The following is a 19,466-nucleotide window of genomic DNA, read 5'->3' as shown; positions in this document are numbered from 1 at the left end:
AAATACCACATTCCCTCTGAAAAGGCAAAAAGTTACTTGACACCCTTTATGCGACTCAGAAAGTTCCCTCACACAGCCGTCCCCTTTGGAGAGAAGAACACACTTTATGGACACAATTCGAGAGGAGCCCCTGTGCACATTGAAGGGCTCGAGAGGAAACCGCAAGTTCCCCTTCCAAAACCAAAGGGGACCTGACTTCCCTGAAGCATTCCAGCGAGTTCCTGACGTCCCCTTTTCAACTCGAGAATCACCCCCAACTTCCCTCCGCAACTCGAGAAACACCCCAAAATTATCCCCTCCATGCGAGATGAGGAAGTTTCGCATTGCAGCATCTCCAGAGAAATACCATATTCCCTCTGGAAACGCAAAAATTGCTTGACACCCTTTATCCGACTCACAAAGTTCCCTCACACAGCCGTCCCCTTTGGAGAGGAGAACACACTTTCCGGACTGAATTCGAGAGAGCCCGTGTGCAAATTGAAGGGCTCGAGAGGAAATCGGAAATTCCCCTTCCAACATCAAAGGGGACCTGACTTCCCTGAAGCAACCCCAGCGAGTTCCTGAGGTGCTCGTCGCAACTCGAGAAGCACCCCCAGCTACCTGCCGCAACTCGAGAAACACCCCAAAATTATCCCCTCCATGCGTAATGCCGAAATTTGGCGGTGCAGCATCTCAAGATAAATACAACATTCCCTCTGGAAAGGCAAAAAGGTACTTGACACCCTTTATTCGACTCAGAAAGTTCCATCACACAGCCGTCCCCTTTGGAGAGGAGAACACACTTTACGGACTCAATTCGAGAGGAGACCCTGTGCACGTTGAAGGGCTCGAGAGGAAACCGGAAGTTTCCCTTCCAACCCCAAAGGTGACCTGACTTTCCTGAAGAAACCCCAGCGAGTTCCTGAGGTCCGCGTCGCATCTCGAGAAGCAACCCAGTTTCCCACCGCAACACGAGAAACACCCCAAAATTATCCCCTCCATGCGAGACGAGGAAATTTGGCGATGCAGCATCTCAAGAGAAATACCACATTCCCTCTGGAAAGGCAAAAAGGTACTTGAGACCCTTTATTCGACTCAGAAAGTTCCCTCACACAGCCGTCCCCTTTGGAGAGGAGAACACACTTTACGGACTCAATTCGAGAGGAGCCCCTGTGCACATTGAAGGGCTCGAGAGGAAACCGCAAGTTCCCCTTCCAACACCAAAGGGGAACTGACTTCCCTGAAGCAATCACAGCGAGTTCCTGAGGTCCCTCTCGCAACTTGAGAAGCACCCCCTGCTTCCCGCCGCAACTCGAGAAACACCCCAAAATTATCTACTCCATGCGAGATGAGGAAGTTTCGCGATGCAGCATCTCAAGAGAAATACCATATTCCCTCTGGAAAGGCAAAAATTGCTTGACACCCTTTATCCGACTCACAAAGTTGCCTCACACAGCCGTCCCCTTTGGAGAGGAGTACACACTTTACAGACTGAATTCGAGAGAGCCCGTGTACACATTGAAGGGCTTGAGAGGAAATCGGAAATTCCCCTTCCAACATCAAAGGGGACCTGACTTAACTGAAGCAAAAACAGCGAGTTCCTGAGTTCCCTGTCGCAACTCGAGAAGCACCCCCAGCTTCCCCCGCAACTGGAGAAACACCCAAAATTATCCCCTCCATGTGAGATGATGAAATTTGGCGATGCAGCATCTCAAGAGAAACACCACATTCCCTCTGGAAAGGCAAAAAGGTACTTGACACCCTTTATTCGACTCAGAAAGTTCCCTCACACAGCCGTCCCCTTTGGAGAGGAGAACACACTTTATGGACTGAATTCGAGAGGAGCCCCTGTGAACATTGAAGGGCTCAAGAGGAAACAGGAAGTTCCCCTTCCTTCACCAAAGGGGACCTGACTTCCCTGAAGCAACCCCGCGAGTTCCTGAGGTCTCCCTCGCAACTCGAGAAGGAACCTCAGCTTCGCGCCGCAACTCGAGAAACACCTCAAAATTATCCCCTACATGCGAGATGAGGAAATTTGGCGATGCAGCATATCAAGAGAAATACCACATTCCCTCTGGAAAGGCAAAAAGGTACTTGACACCCTTTATTCGAATCAGAAAGTTCCCTCACACAGCCGTCCATTTGGAGAGGCGAACACACTTTATGGACTCAATTCGAGAGGAGCCCCTGTGTACATTGAAGGGTTCGAGAGGAAACCGGAAGTTCCCCTTCCAACTCCAAAGGTCACCTGACTTCCCTGAAGCAACCCCAGCGAGTTCCTAAGGTCCCGGTCGCAACTCGAGAAGCACCCTTGCTTCCCGCCGCAATTCGAGAAACACCCCAAAATTATCCCCTCCATGCGAGATGAGGATATTTGGCGATGCAGCATCTCAAGAGAAATACCACATTCCCTCTGGAAAGGTAGAAAGGTACTTGACACCATTTATTCGACTCAGAAAGTTCCCTCATACAGCCGTCCGCTTTGGAGAGGAGAACACACTTTACAGACTCAAATCGAAAGAAGCCCCTGTGCACATTGAAGGGCTCGAGAGGAAACCGGAAGTTCCCCTTGCAACACCAAAGTGGACCTGTCTTCCCTGAAGCAACCCCTGCGAGTTCCTGAGGACAATGTCGTAACTCGAGAAGCACCCCCAGCTTCCCGCCGCAACTCGAGAAACACCCCAAAATTATCCCCTCCATGCGAGATGAGGAAATTTGGCGCTGCAATATCTCAAGAGAAATACCACATTCCCTCTGGAAAGGCAAAAAGGTACTTGACACCCTGTATTCGATTCAGAAAGTTCCCTAACACAGCCGTCCCCTTTGGAGAGGAGAACACACTTTATGGACTCAACTCGAGATGAGCCCCTGTGCACATTGAAGGGCTCGAGAGGAAACTGGAAGTTCCCCTTCCAACACCAAAGTGGACCTGTCTTCCCTGAAGCAAACCCTGCGAGTTCCTGAGGACAACGTCGTAACTCGAAAAGCACCGCCAGCTTCCGGCCGCAACTCGAGAAACACCCCAAAATTATCTCCTCCATGCGAGATGAGGAAATTTGGCGATGCAGCATCTCAAGAGAAATACCACATTCCCTCTGGAAAGGCAAAAAGGTACTTGACACCCTTTATTCGAATCAGAAAGTTCCCTCACACAGCCGTCCCCTTTGGAGAGGAGAACACACTTTACGGACTCAATTCGTGAGGAGCCCCTGTGAACATTGAAAGGCTCGAGAGGAAACAGTAAGTTCCCCTTCCAACACCAAAGGGGACCAGACTTCCCTGAAGCAACCCCAGCGAGTTACTGAGGTCCCCTTCGCAACTCGAGAAGCACCTCCAGCTTCCCACCGCAACTCGAGAAACACCCCAAAATTATCCCCTCCATGCGAGTTGAGGAAATTTGGCGATGCAACATCTCAAGAGAAATACCACATTCCCTCTGGTAAGGCAAACAGGTACTTGACACCCTGTATTCGACTCAGAAAGTTCCCTCACACAACCGTCCCCTTTGAGAGGAGAACACACATTACTGACTCAATTCGGGAGGATCCCCTGTGCACATTGAAGGGCTCGAGAGGAAATCGGAAGTTCCCCTTCCAACACCAAAGGGGTCCAGACTACCCTGAAGAAACCCCAGCGAGTTCCTGAGGTCCCCATCGCAATCGAGAAGCACCCCAAGCTTCCCGCCGCCACTCGAGAAACACCCCAAAATTATCCCCTCCATGCGAGATGAGGAAATTTGGCGATGCAGCATCTCAAGAGAAACACCACATTTCCTCTTGAAAGGCAAAAAGTTACTTGACACCCTTTATTCGACTCAAAGTTCCCTCACACAGCCGTCCCCTTTGGAGAGGAGAACACACTTTTCGGACTCAATTCGAGAGGACCCCTGTGACATTGAAGGGCTCTAGAGGAAATCAGAAGTTCCCCTTCCAACACCAAAGGGGACCTGACCTCCCTGAAGCAACCCATGCGAGTTACTGAGGTCCCCGTCGCAACTCGAGAAGCACGCCCAGGTTCCCGCCGCAACTCGAGAAACACCCCAAAATTATCCCCTCCATGCGAGATGAGGAAATTTGGCGATGCAGCATCTTAAGAGAAGTACCACATTCCCTCTTGAAAGACATAAAGTTACTTGACACCCTTTATTCGACTCAGAAAGTTCCCTCACACAGCCTTCCCTTTTGGAGAGGAGAACACACTTTAAGCACTCAATTCGAGAGGAGCCCCTGTGCACATTGAAGGGCTCGAGAGGAAACCGGAAGTTCCCCTTCCAACACCAAAGGGGACCTGACTTCCCTGAAGCAACCCCAGCGCGTTCCTGAGGTCCCCGTCGCAACTCGAGAAGCACCCGCAGCTTCCCCCCGCAACTGGAGAAACAACCCAAAATTATCCCCTCCATGCGAGATGAGGAAATTTGGCGATGCAGCATCTCAAGAGAAATACCACATTCCCTCTGGAAAGGCAAAAATGTACTTGACACCCTTTATTCGACTCAGAAAGTTCCCTCACACAGCCGTCCGCTTTGGAGAGGAGAACACACTTTACGGACTCAATTCTAGAGGAGCCCCTGTGCACATTGAAGGGTTCTAGAGGAAACCGGAAGTTCTCCTTCCAACTCCAAAGGAGACCTGACTTCCCTGAAGCAACCCCAGCGAGTTCCTATGGTCCCGTCACAACTCGAGAAGCACCCTTGATTCCCGCCGCAATTCGAGAAACACCCCAAAATTATCCCCTCCAGGCGAGATGAGGATATTTGGCGATGCAGCATCTCAAGAGAACTACCACATTCCCTCTGGAAAGGTAGAAAGGTACTTGACACCCTTTATTCGACTCAGAAAGTTTCCTCACACAGCCCTCCGCTTTGGAGAGGAGAACACACTTTACGGACTCAATTCGAAAGGAGCCCCTGTGCACATTGAAGGGATCGAGAGGAAACCGGAAATTCCCATTCCAACACCAAAGGGGACCTGACTTCCCTGAAGCAAACCCAGCGAGTTCCTGAGGTCCCCGTCGCAACTCGAGAAGCACCCCCAGCTTCCCGCCGCAACTCGAGAAACATCCCCATATTTTCCCCTCCATGCGAGATGAGGAAATTTGGCGATGCAGCATCTCAAGAGAAACACCACATTCCCTCTTGAAAGGCAAAAAGGTACTTGACACCCTTTATTCGACTGAGAAAGTTCCCTCACACAGCCGTCCCCTTTGGAGAGGAGAACACACTTTACGGACTGAATTCGAGAGAGCCCGGGTACACATTGAAGGGCTCGAGAGGAAATCGGAAATTCCCCTTCCAACATCAAAGGGGACCTGACTTCCCTTAAGCAACCACAGCGAGTTCCTGACGTCCCCGTCGCAACTTGAGAAGAACCCCCAACTTCCCCCCGCAACTCGAAAAACACCCCAAAATTATCCACTCCATGCGACATGAGGAAGTTTCGTGATGCAGCATCTCATGAGAAATACCATATTCCCTCTGGAAAGGCAAAATTGCTTGACACCCTTTATCCGACTCACAAAGTTCCCTCACACAGCCGTCCCCTTTGGAGAGGAAAACACACTTTACGGACTGAATTCGAGAGGAGCCCCTGTTCACATTGAAGGGCTCGAGAGGTAATCGGAAATTCCCCTTCCAACATCAGAGGGGACCTGACTTCCCTGAAGCAACCACAGCGAGTTCCTGAGGTCCCCGTCGCAACTCGAGAAGCACCCGCAGCTTCCCCCCGCAACTGGAGAAACAACCCAAAATTATCAACTCCATGCGAGATGAGGAAATTTGGCGATGCAGCATCTCAAGAGAAATACCACATTCCCTCTGGAAAGGCAAAAAGGTACTTGACACCCTTTATTCGACTCAGAAAGTTCCCTCACACAGCCGTCCGCTTTGGAGAGGAGAACACAGTTTATGGACTCAATTCTAGAGGAGCCCCTGTGCACATTGAAGGGTTCTAGAGGAAACCGGAAGTTTCCGTTCCAACACCAAAGGGGACCTGACCTCCCTGAAGCAACCCCAGCGAGTCCTTAGGTCCCCGTCGCAACTGGAGAAGCACCCCCAGCTTCCCGCCGCAACTGGAGAAACATCCCCAAATTATCCCCTTCATGCGAGATGAAGAAATTTGGCGATGCAGCCTCCCAAGAGAAATACCACATTCCCTCTGGAAAGGCAAAAAGGTACTTGACACCCTTTATTCGACTCAGAAAGTTCCCTCACACAGTCGTCCCCTTTGGAGAGGAGAACACACTTTACAGACTCAATTCGAGAGGAGCCCCTGTGCACATTGAAGGGCTCTACAGGAAACCGGAAGTTCCCTTTTCAACACCAAAGGGGACCTGACTTCACTAAAGCAACCCCAGCGAGTTCCTGAGATCCCCGTCGCAACTCGAGAAACACCCCAAAATTATCCCCTCCATGCGAGATGAGGAAATTTGGCGATGCAGCATTTCAAGAGAAATACCACATTCCCTCTGGAAAGGCAAAAAGGTACTAACACCCTTTATTCGACACAGGAAGTTCCCTCACACAGCAGTCCCCTTTGGAGAAGATAACATACTTTACCGGATCAATTCGGGAGAAGCCCCTGTGCAAATTGAAGGGCTCGAGAGGAAACCGGAAGTTCCCCTTCCAACACCAAAGGGGACCTGAATTCCCTTAAGCAACCCCAGCGAGTGCCTGAGGTCCCGGTCGCAACTCGAGAAGCACCCCCAGCTTCCATCCGCAACTCGAGAAACACCGCAAAATTATCCACTCCATGCGAGATGAGGAAATTTGGCGATGCAGCATCTCTAGAGAAATACCACATTCCCTCTGGAAAGGCAAAAATGTACTTGACACCCTTTATTCGACTCAGAAAGTTCCCTCACACAGCCGTCCCGTTTGGAGAGGAGAACACACTTTTCGGACTCAATTCGAGAGGAGCCCCTGTGCACATTGAAGGGCTCGAAAGGAAACCGGAAGTTCCCCTTCCAACACCAAAGGGGACCTGACCTCCCTGAAGCAACCCATGCGAGTTACTCAGGTCCCCGTCGCAACTCGAGAAGCACGACCAGGTTCCTGCCGCAACTCGAGAAACACCCCAAAATTATCCCCTCCATTCGAGATGAGGAAATTTGGCGCTGCAGCATCTCAAGAGAAATACCACATTCCCTGTTGAAAGGCAAAAAGGTACGTGACACCCTGTATTCGACTCAGAAAGTTCCCTAACACAGCCGTCCCCTTTGGAGAGGAGAACACAGTTTATGGACTCAACTCGAGAGGAGCCCCTGTGCACATTGAAGGGCTGAAGAGGAAACCGGAAGTTCCCCTTGCAACACCAAAGTGGACCTGACTTCCCTGAAGCAACCCCTGCGAGTTCCTGAGAACACTGTCGTAACTCGAGAAGCACCCCCAGCTTCCCGTCGCAACTCAAGAAACACCCCAAAATTATCCCCTCCATGCGAGATGAGGAAATTTGGCGCTGCAGCATCTCAAGAGAAATACCACATTCCCTCTGGAAAGGCAAAAAGGTACTTGACACCCTGTATTCGATTCAGAAAGTTCCCTAACACAGCCGTCCCCTTTGGAGAGGAGAACACACTTTATGGACTCAACTCGAGATGAGCCCCTGTGCACATTGAAGGGCTCGAGAGGAAACCGGAAGTTCCCCTTCCAACACAAAAGGGGACCTGACTTCCCTGAAGCAAAACCTGCGAGTTCCTGAGGACAACTTCGTAACTCGAAAAGCACCCCCAGCTTCCGGCCGCAACTCGAGAAACACCCCAAAATTATCTCCTCCATGCGAGATGAGGAAATTTGGTGATGCAGCATCTCAAGAGAAATACCACATTCCCTCTGGAAAGGCAAAAAGGTACTTGACACCCTTTATTCGACTCAGAAAGTTCCCTCACACAGCCGTCCCCTTTGGAGAGGAGAACACACTTTACGGACTCAAATCGTGAGGAGCCCCTGTGAACATTGAAAGGCTCGAGAGGAAACAGTAAGTTCCCCTTCCAACACCAAAGGGGACCTGACTTCCCTGAAGCAACCCCAGCGAGTTACTGAGGTCCCCGTCGCAACTCGAGAAGCACCCCCAGCTTCCCACCGCAACTCGAGAAACACCCCAAAATTATCCCCTCCATGCGAGTTGAGGAAATTTGGCGATGCAGCATCTCAAGAGAAATACCACATTCCCTCTGGTAAGGCAAACAGGTACTTGACACCCTGTATTCGACTCAGAAAGTTCCCTCACACAACCGTCCCCTTTGGAGAGGAGAACACACATTACTGACTCAATTCGGGAGGATCCCCTGTGCACATTGAAGGGCTCGAGAGGAAACCGGAAGTTCCCCTTCCAACACCAAAGGGGTCCAGACTTCCCTGAAGAAACCCCAGCGAGTTCCTGAGGTCCCCGTCGCAACTCGAAAAGCACCCCAAGCTTCCCGCCGCCACTCGAGAAACACCCCAAAATTATCCCCTCCATGCGAGATGAGGAAATTTGGCGATGCAGCATCTCAAGAGAAATACCACAATCCTTCTGGAAAGGCAAAAAGGTACTTGACACCCTTAATCGATTCAGAAAGTTCCCTCACACAGCCGTCCCCTTTGGAGAAGATAACATACTTTACCGGATCAATTCGGGAGAAGCCCCTCAGCAAATTGAAGGGCTCGAGAGGAAACCGGAAGTTCCCCTTCCAACACCAAAGGGGACTTGACTTCCCTGAAGCAACCCCAGCGAGTTCCTGAGGTCCCCGTCGCAACACGTGAAGCACCCCCAGCTTACGGCCGCAACTCGAGAAACAACCCAAAATTATCCCCTCTATGCGAGATGAGGAAATTTGGCGATGCAGCATCTCAAGAGAAATACCACATTCCCTCTTGAAAGGCAAAATGCTACTTGACACCCTTTATTCGACTCAAAGTTCCCTCACACAGCCGTCCCCTTTGGTGAGGAGAACACACTTTACGGACTCAATTTGAGAGAAGCCCCTGTGCACATTGAAGGGCTCGAGAGGTAACTGGAAGTTCCCCTTCCAACACCAAAGGGGACCTGACTTCCCTGAAGCAACCACAGCGAGTTCCTGAGGTCCCCGTCGCAACTCGAGAAGCACCCTTAGCTTCCGGCCGCAACTCGACAAACACCCTAATATTATCCCCTCCATGCGAGATGAGGAAATTTGACGATGCAGCATCTCAAGAGAAATACCACATTCCCTCTGGAAAGGCAAAAAGGTACTTGACACCCTCTATTCGACTCAGAAAGTTCCCTCACACAGCCGTCCCCTTTGGAGAGGAGAACACACTTTTCGGACTCAATTCGAGAGGACCCCTGTGCACATTGAAGGGCTCTAGAGGAAACCGGAAGTTCCCCTTCCAACACCAAAGGGGACCTGACCTCCCTGAAGCAACCCATGCGAGTTACTGAGGTCCCCGTCGCAACTCGAGAAGCACGCCCAGGTTCCCGCCGCAACTCGAGAAACACCCCAAAATTATCCCCTCCATGCGAGATGAGGAAATTTGGCGATGCAGCATCTCAAGAGAAGTACCACATTCCCTCTTGAAAGACATAAAGGTACTTGAAACCCTTTATTCGACTCAGAAAGTTCCCTCACACAGCCTTCCCCTTTGGAGAGGAGAACACACTTTAAGGACTCAATTCGAGAGGAGCCCCTGTGCACATTGAAGGGCTCGAGAGGAAACCGCAAGTTCCCCTTCCAACACCAAAGGGGACCTGACTTCCCTGAAGCAACCCCAGCGCGTTCCTGAGGTCCCCGTCGCAACTCGAGAAGCACCCCCTGCTTCCAGCCGCAACTCGAGAAACACAGCAAAATTATCCCCTCAATGCGAAATGAGGAAATTTGGTGATGCAGCATCTCCAGAGAAATACCACATTCACTCTGGAAAGGCAAAAATGTACTTGACACCCTGTATTCTACTCAGAAAATTCCCTCACACAGCCGTCCCCTTTGGAGAGGAGAACACACTTTACTGGCTCAATTCGGGGGAGCCCCTATGCACATTTAAGGGCTCGAGAGGAAACCGGAAGTTCCCGTTCCAATACCAAAGGGGACCTGACTTCCCTGAAGCAACCCCAGCCAGTTCCTGAGGTCCCCGTCGCAACTCGTGAAGCACCCCCAGCCTACGGCCGCAACTCGAGAAACACCCCAAAATTATCCCCTCCATGCGAGATGAGGAAATTTGGCGATGCAGCATCTCAAGAGAAATACCACATTCCCACTTGAAAGGCAAAAAGGTACTTGACACCCTTTATTCGACTCAAAGTTCCCTCACACAGCCGTCCCCTTTGGAGAGGAGAACACACTTTACGGACTCAATTCGAGAGAAGCCCCTGTGCACATTGAAGGGCTCGAGAGGAAACCGGAAGTTCCCCTTCCAACACCAAAGGGGACCTGACTTCCCTGAAGCAACCCCAGCGAGTTCCTGAGGTGCTCGTCGCAACTCGAGAAGCACCCCCAGCTTCCGGCCGCAACTCGAGAAACACCCCAAAATTATCCCCTCCATGCGAAATGCCGAAATTTGGCGGTGCATCATCTCAAGATAAATACAACATTCCCTCTGGAAAGGCAAAAAGGTACTTGACACCCTTTATTCGACTCAGAAAGTTCCCTCACACAGCGGTCCCCTTTGGAGAGGAGAACACACTTTACGGACTCAATTCGAGAGGAGACCCTGTGCACATTGAAGGGCTCGAGAGGAAACTGGAAGTTCCCCTTCCAACCCCAAAGGGGACCTGACTTTCCTGAAGAAACCCCAGCGAGTTTCTGAGGTCCGCGTCGCATCTCGAGAAGCACCCCCAGCTTCCCGCCGCAACTCGAGAAACACCTCAAAATTATCCCCTCCATGCGAGATAGTAAATTTGTCGATGCAGTATCTCAATAGAAATACTACATTCCCTCTGGAAAGGCAAAAAGGTACTTGACACCCTGTATTCTACTCAGAAAATTCCCGCACACAGCCGTCCCCTTTGGAGAGCACAACACACTTTCGGACTCAATTCGGGAGGAGCCCCTGTCAACATGAAGGGCTCCAGAGGAAACAGGAAGTTCCCCTTCCAACACCAAAGGGGACCTGACTTCCCTGAAGCAATCCCAGCGAGTTCCTGAGGTCCCCGTCGCAACTCGAGAAGCACCCCCAGCTTCCGGCCGCAACTCGAGAAACACCCCAAAATTATCCCCTCCATGCAAGATGAGGAAATTTGGCGATGCAGCATCTCAAGAGAAATACCACATTCCCTCTGAAAAGGCAAAAAGTTACTTGACACCCTTTATGCGACTCAGAAAGTTCCCTCACACAGCCGTCCCCTTTGGAGAGAAGAACACACTTTATGGACACAATTCGAGAGGAGCCCCTGTGCACATTGAAGGGCTCGAGAGGAAACCGCAAGTTCCCCTTCCAAAACCAAAGGGGACCTGACTTCCCTGAAGCATTCCAGCGAGTTCCTGACGTCCCCTTTTCAACTCGAGAATCACCCCCAACTTCCCTCCGCAACTCGAGAAACACCCCAAAATTATCCCCTCCATGCGAGATGAGGAAGTTTCGCATTGCAGCATCTCCAGAGAAATACCATATTCCCTCTGGAAACGCAAAAATTGCTTGACACCCTTTATCCGACTCACAAAGTTCCCTCACACAGCCGTCCCCTTTGGAGAGGAGAACACACTTTCCGGACTGAATTCGAGAGAGCCCGTGTGCAAATTGAAGGGCTCGAGAGGAAATCGGAAATTCCCCTTCCAACATCAAAGGGGACCTGACTTCCCTGAAGCAACCCCAGCGAGTTCCTGAGGTGCTCGTCGCAACTCGAGAAGCACCCCCAGCTACCTGCCGCAACTCGAGAAACACCCCAAAATTATCCCCTCCATGCGTAATGCCGAAATTTGGCGGTGCAGCATCTCAAGATAAATACAACATTCCCTCTGGAAAGGCAAAAAGGTACTTGACACCCTTTATTCGACTCAGAAAGTTCCATCACACAGCCGTCCCCTTTGGAGAGGAGAACACACTTTACGGACTCAATTCGAGAGGAGACCCTGTGCACGTTGAAGGGCTCGAGAGGAAACCGGAAGTTTCCCTTCCAACCCCAAAGGTGACCTGACTTTCCTGAAGAAACCCCAGCGAGTTCCTGAGGTCCGCGTCGCATCTCGAGAAGCAACCCAGTTTCCCACCGCAACACGAGAAACACCCCAAAATTATCCCCTCCATGCGAGACGAGGAAATTTGGCGATGCAGCATCTCAAGAGAAATACCACATTCCCTCTGGAAAGGCAAAAAGGTACTTGAGACCCTTTATTCGACTCAGAAAGTTCCCTCACACAGCCGTCCCCTTTGGAGAGGAGAACACACTTTACGGACTCAATTCGAGAGGAGCCCCTGTGCACATTGAAGGGCTCGAGAGGAAACCGCAAGTTCCCCTTCCAACACCAAAGGGGAACTGACTTCCCTGAAGCAATCACAGCGAGTTCCTGAGGTCCCTCTCGCAACTTGAGAAGCACCCCCTGCTTCCCGCCGCAACTCGAGAAACACCCCAAAATTATCTACTCCATGCGAGATGAGGAAGTTTCGCGATGCAGCATCTCAAGAGAAATACCATATTCCCTCTGGAAAGGCAAAAATTGCTTGACACCCTTTATCCGACTCACAAAGTTGCCTCACACAGCCGTCCCCTTTGGAGAGGAGTACACACTTTACAGACTGAATTCGAGAGAGCCCGTGTACACATTGAAGGGCTTGAGAGGAAATCGGAAATTCCCCTTCCAACATCAAAGGGGACCTGACTTAACTGAAGCAAAAACAGCGAGTTCCTGAGTTCCCTGTCGCAACTCGAGAAGCACCCCCAGCTTCCCCCGCAACTGGAGAAACACCCAAAATTATCCCCTCCATGTGAGATGATGAAATTTGGCGATGCAGCATCTCAAGAGAAACACCACATTCCCTCTGGAAAGGCAAAAAGGTACTTGACACCCTTTATTCGACTCAGAAAGTTCCCTCACACAGCCGTCCCCTTTGGAGAGGAGAACACACTTTATGGACTGAATTCGAGAGGAGCCCCTGTGAACATTGAAGGGCTCAAGAGGAAACAGGAAGTTCCCCTTCCTTCACCAAAGGGGACCTGACTTCCCTGAAGCAACCCCGCGAGTTCCTGAGGTCTCCCTCGCAACTCGAGAAGGAACCTCAGCTTCGCGCCGCAACTCGAGAAACACCTCAAAATTATCCCCTACATGCGAGATGAGGAAATTTGGCGATGCAGCATATCAAGAGAAATACCACATTCCCTCTGGAAAGGCAAAAAGGTACTTGACACCCTTTATTCGAATCAGAAAGTTCCCTCACACAGCCGTCCATTTGGAGAGGCGAACACACTTTATGGACTCAATTCGAGAGGAGCCCCTGTGTACATTGAAGGGTTCGAGAGGAAACCGGAAGTTCCCCTTCCAACTCCAAAGGTCACCTGACTTCCCTGAAGCAACCCCAGCGAGTTCCTAAGGTCCCGGTCGCAACTCGAGAAGCACCCTTGCTTCCCGCCGCAATTCGAGAAACACCCCAAAATTATCCCCTCCATGCGAGATGAGGATATTTGGCGATGCAGCATCTCAAGAGAAATACCACATTCCCTCTGGAAAGGTAGAAAGGTACTTGACACCATTTATTCGACTCAGAAAGTTCCCTCATACAGCCGTCCGCTTTGGAGAGGAGAACACACTTTACAGACTCAAATCGAAAGAAGCCCCTGTGCACATTGAAGGGCTCGAGAGGAAACCGGAAGTTCCCCTTGCAACACCAAAGTGGACCTGTCTTCCCTGAAGCAACCCCTGCGAGTTCCTGAGGACAATGTCGTAACTCGAGAAGCACCCCCAGCTTCCCGCCGCAACTCGAGAAACACCCCAAAATTATCCCCTCCATGCGAGATGAGGAAATTTGGCGCTGCAATATCTCAAGAGAAATACCACATTCCCTCTGGAAAGGCAAAAAGGTACTTGACACCCTGTATTCGATTCAGAAAGTTCCCTAACACAGCCGTCCCCTTTGGAGAGGAGAACACACTTTATGGACTCAACTCGAGATGAGCCCCTGTGCACATTGAAGGGCTCGAGAGGAAACTGGAAGTTCCCCTTCCAACACCAAAGTGGACCTGTCTTCCCTGAAGCAAACCCTGCGAGTTCCTGAGGACAACGTCGTAACTCGAAAAGCACCGCCAGCTTCCGGCCGCAACTCGAGAAACACCCCAAAATTATCTCCTCCATGCGAGATGAGGAAATTTGGCGATGCAGCATCTCAAGAGAAATACCACATTCCCTCTGGAAAGGCAAAAAGGTACTTGACACCCTTTATTCGAATCAGAAAGTTCCCTCACACAGCCGTCCCCTTTGGAGAGGAGAACACACTTTACGGACTCAATTCGTGAGGAGCCCCTGTGAACATTGAAAGGCTCGAGAGGAAACAGTAAGTTCCCCTTCCAACACCAAAGGGGACCAGACTTCCCTGAAGCAACCCCAGCGAGTTACTGAGGTCCCCTTCGCAACTCGAGAAGCACCTCCAGCTTCCCACCGCAACTCGAGAAACACCCCAAAATTATCCCCTCCATGCGAGTTGAGGAAATTTGGCGATGCAACATCTCAAGAGAAATACCACATTCCCTCTGGTAAGGCAAACAGGTACTTGACACCCTGTATTCGACTCAGAAAGTTCCCTCACACAACCGTCCCCTTTGAGAGGAGAACACACATTACTGACTCAATTCGGGAGGATCCCCTGTGCACATTGAAGGGCTCGAGAGGAAATCGGAAGTTCCCCTTCCAACACCAAAGGGGTCCAGACTACCCTGAAGAAACCCCAGCGAGTTCCTGAGGTCCCCATCGCAATCGAGAAGCACCCCAAGCTTCCCGCCGCCACTCGAGAAACACCCCAAAATTATCCCCTCCATGCGAGATGAGGAAATTTGGCGATGCAGCATCTCAAGAGAAACACCACATTTCCTCTTGAAAGGCAAAAAGTTACTTGACACCCTTTATTCGACTCAAAGTTCCCTCACACAGCCGTCCCCTTTGGAGAGGAGAACACACTTTTCGGACTCAATTCGAGAGGACCCCTGTGACATTGAAGGGCTCTAGAGGAAATCAGAAGTTCCCCTTCCAACACCAAAGGGGACCTGACCTCCCTGAAGCAACCCATGCGAGTTACTGAGGTCCCCGTCGCAACTCGAGAAGCACGCCCAGGTTCCCGCCGCAACTCGAGAAACACCCCAAAATTATCCCCTCCATGCGAGATGAGGAAATTTGGCGATGCAGCATCTTAAGAGAAGTACCACATTCCCTCTTGAAAGACATAAAGTTACTTGACACCCTTTATTCGACTCAGAAAGTTCCCTCACACAGCCTTCCCTTTTGGAGAGGAGAACACACTTTAAGCACTCAATTCGAGAGGAGCCCCTGTGCACATTGAAGGGCTCGAGAGGAAACCGGAAGTTCCCCTTCCAACACCAAAGGGGACCTGACTTCCCTGAAGCAACCCCAGCGCGTTCCTGAGGTCCCCGTCGCAACTCGAGAAGCACCCGCAGCTTCCCCCCGCAACTGGAGAAACAACCCAAAATTATCCCCTCCATGCGAGATGAGGAAATTTGGCGATGCAGCATCTCAAGAGAAATACCACATTCCCTCTGGAAAGGCAAAAATGTACTTGACACCCTTTATTCGACTCAGAAAGTTCCCTCACACAGCCGTCCGCTTTGGAGAGGAGAACACACTTTACGGACTCAATTCTAGAGGAGCCCCTGTGCACATTGAAGGGTTCTAGAGGAAACCGGAAGTTCTCCTTCCAACTCCAAAGGAGACCTGACTTCCCTGAAGCAACCCCAGCGAGTTCCTATGGTCCCGTCACAACTCGAGAAGCACCCTTGATTCCCGCCGCAATTCGAGAAACACCCCAAAATTATCCCCTCCAGGCGAGATGAGGATATTTGGCGATGCAGCATCTCAAGAGAACTACCACATTCCCTCTGGAAAGGTAGAAAGGTACTTGACACCCTTTATTCGACTCAGAAAGTTTCCTCACACAGCCCTCCGCTTTGGAGAGGAGAACACACTTTACGGACTCAATTCGAAAGGAGCCCCTGTGCACATTGAAGGGATCGAGAGGAAACCGGAAATTCCCATTCCAACACCAAAGGGGACCTGACTTCCCTGAAGCAAACCCAGCGAGTTCCTGAGGTCCCCGTCGCAACTCGAGAAGCACCCCCAGCTTCCCGCCGCAACTCGAGAAACATCCCCATATTTTCCCCTCCATGCGAGATGAGGAAATTTGGCGATGCAGCATCTCAAGAGAAACACCACATTCCCTCTTGAAAGGCAAAAAGGTACTTGACACCCTTTATTCGACTGAGAAAGTTCCCTCACACAGCCGTCCCCTTTGGAGAGGAGAACACACTTTACGGACTGAATTCGAGAGAGCCCGGGTACACATTGAAGGGCTCGAGAGGAAATCGGAAATTCCCCTTCCAACATCAAAGGGGACCTGACTTCCCTTAAGCAACCACAGCGAGTTCCTGACGTCCCCGTCGCAACTTGAGAAGAACCCCCAACTTCCCCCCGCAACTCGAAAAACACCCCAAAATTATCCACTCCATGCGACATGAGGAAGTTTCGTGATGCAGCATCTCATGAGAAATACCATATTCCCTCTGGAAAGGCAAAATTGCTTGACACCCTTTATCCGACTCACAAAGTTCCCTCACACAGCCGTCCCCTTTGGAGAGGAAAACACACTTTACGGACTGAATTCGAGAGGAGCCCCTGTTCACATTGAAGGGCTCGAGAGGTAATCGGAAATTCCCCTTCCAACATCAGAGGGGACCTGACTTCCCTGAAGCAACCACAGCGAGTTCCTGAGGTCCCCGTCGCAACTCGAGAAGCACCCGCAGCTTCCCCCCGCAACTGGAGAAACAACCCAAAATTATCAACTCCATGCGAGATGAGGAAATTTGGCGATGCAGCATCTCAAGAGAAATACCACATTCCCTCTGGAAAGGCAAAAAGGTACTTGACACCCTTTATTCGACTCAGAAAGTTCCCTCACACAGCCGTCCGCTTTGGAGAGGAGAACACAGTTTATGGACTCAATTCTAGAGGAGCCCCTGTGCACATTGAAGGGTTCTAGAGGAAACCGGAAGTTTCCGTTCCAACACCAAAGGGGACCTGACCTCCCTGAAGCAACCCCAGCGAGTCCTTAGGTCCCCGTCGCAACTGGAGAAGCACCCCCAGCTTCCCGCCGCAACTGGAGAAACATCCCCAAATTATCCCCTTCATGCGAGATGAAGAAATTTGGCGATGCAGCCTCCCAAGAGAAATACCACATTCCCTCTGGAAAGGCAAAAAGGTACTTGACACCCTTTATTCGACTCAGAAAGTTCCCTCACACAGTCGTCCCCTTTGGAGAGGAGAACACACTTTACAGACTCAATTCGAGAGGAGCCCCTGTGCACATTGAAGGGCTCTACAGGAAACCGGAAGTTCCCTTTTCAACACCAAAGGGGACCTGACTTCACTAAAGCAACCCCAGCGAGTTCCTGAGATCCCCGTCGCAACTCGAGAAACACCCCAAAATTATCCCCTCCATGCGAGATGAGGAAATTTGGCGATGCAGCATTTCAAGAGAAATACCACATTCCCTCTGGAAAGGCAAAAAGGTACTAACACCCTTTATTCGACACAGGAAGTTCCCTCACACAGCCGTCCCCTTTGGAGAAGATAACATACTTTACCGGATCAATTCGGGAGAAGCCCCTGTGCAAATTGAAGGGCTCGAGAGGAAACCGGAAGTTCCCCTTCCAACACCAAAGGGGACCTGAATTCCCTTAAGCAACCCCAGCGAGTGCCTGAGGTCCCGGTCGCAACTCGAGAAGCACCCCCAGCTTCCATCCGCAACTCGAGAAACACCGCAAAATTATCCACTCCATGCGAGATGAGGAAATTTGGCGATGCAGCATCTCTAGAGAAATACCACATTCCCTCTGGAAAGGCAAAAATGTACTTGACACCCTTTATTCGACTCAGAAAGTTCCCTCACACAGCCGTCCCGTTTGGAGAGGAGAACACACTTTTCGGACTCAATTCGAGAGGAGCCCCTGTGCACATTGAAGGGCTCGAAAGGAAACCGGAAGTTCCCCTTCCAACACCAAAGGGGACCTGACCTCCCTGAAGCAACCCATGCGAGTTACTCAGGTCCCCGTCGCAACTCGAGAAGCACGACCAGGTTCCTGCCGCAACTCGAGAAACACCCCAAAATTATCCCCTCCATTCGAGATGAGGAAATTTGGCGCTGCAGCATCTCAAGAGAAATACCACATTCCCTCTTGAAAGGCAAAAAGGTACGTGACACCCTGTATTCGACTCAGAAAGTTCCCTAACACAGCCGTCCCCTTTGGAGAGGAGAACACAGTTTATGGACTCAACTCGAGAGGAGCCCCTGTGCACATTGAAGGGCTGAAGAGGAAACCGGAAGTTCCCCTTGCAACACCAAAGTGGACCTGACTTCCCTGAAGCAACCCCTGCGAGTTCCTGAGAACACTGTCGTAACTCGAGAAGCACCCCCAGCTTCCCGTCGCAACTCGAGAAACACCCCAAAATTATCCCCTCCATGCGAGATGAGGAAATTTGGCGCTGCAGCATCTCAAGAGAAATACCACATTCCCTCTGGAAAGGCAAAAAGGTACTTGACACCCTGTATTCGATTCAGAAAGTTCCCTAACACAGCCGTCCCCTTTGGAGAGGAGAACACACTTTATGGACTCAACTCGAGATGAGCCCCTGTGCACATTGAAGGGCTCGAGAGGAAACCGGAAGTTCCCCTTCCAACACAAAAGGGGACCTGACTTCCCTGAAGCAAAACCTGCGAGTTCCTGAGGACAACTTCGTAACTCGAAAAGCACCCCCAGCTTCCGGCCGCAACTCGAGAAACACCCCAAAATTATCTCCTCCATGCGAGATGAGGAAATTTGGTGATGCAGCATCTCAAGAGAAATACCACATTCCCTCTGGAAAGGCAAAAAGGTACTTGACACCCTTTATTCGACTCAGAAAGTTCCCTCACACAGCCGTCCCCTTTGGAGAGGAGAACACACTTTACGGACTCAAATCGTGAGGAGCCCCTGTGAACATTGAAAGGCTCGAGAGGAAACAGTAAGTTCCCCTTCCAACACCAAAGGGGACCTGACTTCCCTGAAGCAACCCCAGCGAGTTACTGAGGTCCCCGTCGCAACTCGAGAAGCACCCCCAGCTTCCCACCGCAACTCGAGAAACACCCCAAAATTATCCCCTCCATGCGAGTTGAGGAAATTTGGCGATGCAGCATCTCAAGAGAAATACCACATTCCCTCTGGTAAGGCAAACAGGTACTTGACACCCTGTATTCGACTCAGAAAGTTCCCTCACACAACCGTCCCCTTTGGAGAGGAGAACACACATTACTGACTCAATTCGGGAGGATCCCCTGTGCACATTGAAGGGCT

This window comes from Moschus berezovskii, chromosome 13 (genome assembly GCF_049115385.1).
Source record: "Moschus berezovskii isolate FMDL1 chromosome 13, NW_MosBer_1.0, whole genome shotgun sequence".
Lineage (NCBI taxonomy): Eukaryota > Metazoa > Chordata > Mammalia > Artiodactyla > Moschidae > Moschus > Moschus berezovskii.
Note: the sequence above shows the minus strand (reverse complement) of the source record.